Consider the following 3,769-nt stretch of genomic DNA (forward strand, 5'->3'; position numbering starts at 1 on the left):
CGTATGACAAGAAAGTATCTAGTAGAGTAGAGCGAACTTAGTGTTACACCAGAAGCCTAGAGAGTATCACAATCCAGCCACTGGGAACCTCAGAGAACTGTGGTGTGGACATGCCCTTCTAAACTGTGGCTCAAGTAGGGTCAAATCCTTTTCCTAGGTTTTCTTCAGTGTGGCTGAGACTGGCAATAATTTCTTTTTTAAAACAAAATTTATAGAGATAAGGCCTCACTATGTTGCCCAGGCTGGTCTTGAACTCTTGAGCTCCTGGGCTTAAGTGATCCTCCTGCCTCAGCCTCCCAAAGTGCTGGGATTACAGATGTGAGCCACTGCACCTGGCCAAAAATCAATAGTTTCTAAAAAGAAGTTGCTGAATACTGTTGAGGAATAAAAGATGAATTAAACATGGAGAATAAAGGAAGCGTAACACCAGCATGCTGGAATGCACCTGTAGCCCCAGCTCCTCAGGAGGCTGAGGAGGGAGGATCACTTGAGCCCAGGAGTTCAAGCTTGCAGTAAGCTGTGATTGCACCACTGTACTCCAAACTGGGCAACACAGCGAGACCCTACCTCAAAAAAAAAAAAAAAAAAAGAAGAAGAAGCATGACATTATTTATTCTAGTCATTCATTCAACAAATATTCATTGAATACCTAATATGTGCTGGAGATATGAACTGTGAACAAAACTTTATAGAAAGCTTGTAGTTTTTAATATCCTTTGATTAAAGAGGAAAACAACTTGCAAACTGCAGGGAGACACAAAATAAATAAAATGTTTAAATCTCCTGTGCAAAATACAAAGGACACTAAAGAAAATTTGAAATTATCATCTGTGGTCTCTGTTTACATAGAGCTTCCACTCTGGTGGTAGAAGTGGTACTTGGGGGCTGGACACAGTGGCTCACGCCTATAATCCCAGCACTGTGGGAGGCCGAGGCAGGCAGATCACTTGAGGCTAGGAGTTCGAGACCAGCCTGGGCAACAAGGCAAAATCCTGTCTCTACTAAAAATACAAAAATTAGCCAGATGTGGTAACATACGACTGTAGTCCCAGTTACTCAGGAGGCTGAGGTGGGAGAATCACCTGAGCCTGGGAGGTCAAAGCTGTCATGAACCAAGATCACATCACTGCCCTCCAGCATGTGTGACAGAGCGAGACCCTGTCTCAAAAATATATAGTGGTACTTGGGAAGCCAGGCAGTAAACAAAGATGAACTGGTGCTATGAAGAGAAAGCAAGGTAAAAGGACAAAGAGCGAGGGGAGAAGGTGCACTCTAGGTAGGGTGGTCAGGGAAACCTCTTTGACAAAGCCTACAGGGCTCATTCTATCCCTTTCTAGTCCCAAAGGGCTGGCCCAGCTGTGCCAGCACCTGGCTTACCAGGCCTCAGCAGTTCCCACAGGAAGGATCCTCCACACAGAAGCCGGCTTTCCTGACAACTTGGATCCTTGCAGCTAAGGACCGGGACCTCCGTGGTTGACCTGAGACTTGCCTCTTTGTTCTAGTTTCTGGTCTAGGAGCGTGTAATAGTCTCCTAAGGCTGCTATAACAAACACCACAAACGGTGTGCCTTCAAACATCCGAAATGTGTTATCTCAGTTCTGGAGGCTTGAAGTCTGAAATCAAGGTGTGAGCAGGGCCTGACATCTGCCAAGGCCTCTAGGGAAGAACCCTTCCTTGCCTCGCCCAGCTTCTGGTAGCCCCAGACGTTCCTTGGCTTGTGGCAACATCACTCCAACCTCCACCACCTTCGACGTGGCCATCTCCCCTCGGTGTCTGTTTTCCCTTCTTATTGGATGAGGACCCACCCTATTCCAGCATGACGACTTAACTAATTGCACTTGCAGTGCCTCTGTTTTCGAAAAAGGTCACATTCTGAGATACTGGGGGTAGGACTTCAGCATACCTTTTTGGGGAACACAGTTCAGCCCAGAACAGAGACCAAGAGTCCAGGCCCGGGGCTAGGGTGATTTTTTTTTTTTTTTTTTTTTTTGAGACGGAGTCTCGCTCTGTCGCCCAGGCTGGAGTGCAGTGGCGCAATCTCGGCTCACCGCAAGCTCCGCCTCCCGGGTTCACGCCATTCTCCTGCCTCAGCCTCTCCGAGTAGCTGGGACTACAGGCGCCCGCCACCACGCCCAGCTAATTTTTTTTTTGTATTTTTAGTAGAGACGGGGTTTCACCGTGGTCTTGATCTCCTGACCTCATGATCCGCCCACCTCGGCCTCCCAAAGTGCTGGGATTACAAGCGTGAGCCACGGTGCCCGGCCTGCTAGGGTGATTTTTATAATGATGACATAACGACACATACTGAGGGTGTCTTAGTGCCTCCATTTCAGACCAACTATATGACAACAGTTAAACTGAGTAAAAAGCACAATATTCCTACAATATGAATTGCACTCATTCTGTAACAAAAGGGACATGAAGTCATACCTTTGTTTTATTACTAACTGTGTATTGTTTGATGGTAAACAAGTTGACATGACTTTGGAGAAACAAGGTATACCTGTTTGATATTTTTCAATTTGGAGTGGCCATAAGAATAGCTACTGTTTTAAGTGTTTTACAAGTTTACTCATTTAATTTTCACACTCATCCTAGGAGGATGAAACTACTGTCATTTTGCATTTTACAAATGAAGAAACCGAGACAGAGTTGTCCAGTACCTTGTCCAAAGCTGCTCAACTAGGAAGAGACAGAGCCAGGAGAGCAATGAAATGTTAATAGCTTTATAAATCCCTGTAATTGTCATTTGTTTCTATATTGGGTGGGTTTTTTTTTTTTTTTTTTTTGAAACGGAGTTTCGCTCTGTTGCCCTGGCTGAAGTGCAGTGATGAAATCTCTACTCACTGTAACCTCCGCCTCCTGGGTTCAAGAAATTCTCCTGCCTCAGCCTCCTGAGTAGCTGGGAATACAGGAGCGTGCCACCACACCCAGCTAATTTTTTATGTTTTTAGTAGAAATGAAGTTTCACCATGTTAGCCAGGCTGGTCTCAAACTCCTGACCTCAGGTGATCCGCCCACCTTGGCCTCCCAAAGTGCTGGGATTACAGGCATGAGCCACCACGCCTGGCCTGGGTGGATTATTTTTAAAGGATTATGTATAATTAAAAAGAATGGCAAGTCTGAATCTTTTCAGTAATTATTTTTAAACCATTTGAGAGGCCTTCCTAGTTGTATATTCAAGCACAGTCCTTGGTCATAAGCACACACCAATTTTGTCTTTCTCCCAAAAGGTCACGAATTATGAAACTAAGCAGTGCTCGCTTCGGCAACACATATACTAAAATTGGAACGATACAGAGAAGATTAGCACGGCCCCTGCGCAAGGATGACACGCAAATTCGTGAAGCGTTCCATATTCTTGCTATAGTCCACAGCTCGTCACCTCGTTTGGCTTCTCTTGCCCGGATCCTGCCATGACGTCACAGGGCCTCTGACGTCATAGCCTTCCCATGTCCATCTCCCGTGGCACCACTGAGGTTGGCCATAAAACAATCTGGCAGTCCCCACTCATGCGTGGTGCTTGCCACCTGCCACCCTAGCCTTCGCACAGCAGTAGATAAATAAATGCTCTTCAGGGGCACTTAGTGAGTGCCGACTGCATACACAAGAGGATACTATGGTTTGGCTGGGCGCAGTAGCTCACGCCTGTAATCCCAGCACTTTGGGAGGCCGAGGTAGGCGGATCACGAGGTCAGGAGATCAAGACCATCCTGGCTAACACGGTGAAACCCTGTCTCTACTAACAATACAAACAATTAGCCAGGCA

At 46.3% G+C, this 3,769-nt stretch overlaps 1 non-coding gene across 1 annotated transcript; it reads left to right on the top strand.

Annotated features, from left to right (window-relative positions):
* The first annotated feature begins 3,256 nt into the window (after positions 1-3,256).
* LOC115835241 lies at positions 3,257-3,363 on the top strand. The gene has a single exon (XR_004030234.1). It is a non-coding gene; the product is annotated as a U6 spliceosomal RNA (small nuclear RNA).
* Positions 3,364-3,769: the final 406 nt, after the last annotated feature.

Source organism: Nomascus leucogenys, chromosome 5 (assembly GCF_006542625.1).
Source record: "Nomascus leucogenys isolate Asia chromosome 5, Asia_NLE_v1, whole genome shotgun sequence".
Taxonomy (NCBI): Eukaryota; Metazoa; Chordata; class Mammalia; order Primates; family Hylobatidae; genus Nomascus; species Nomascus leucogenys.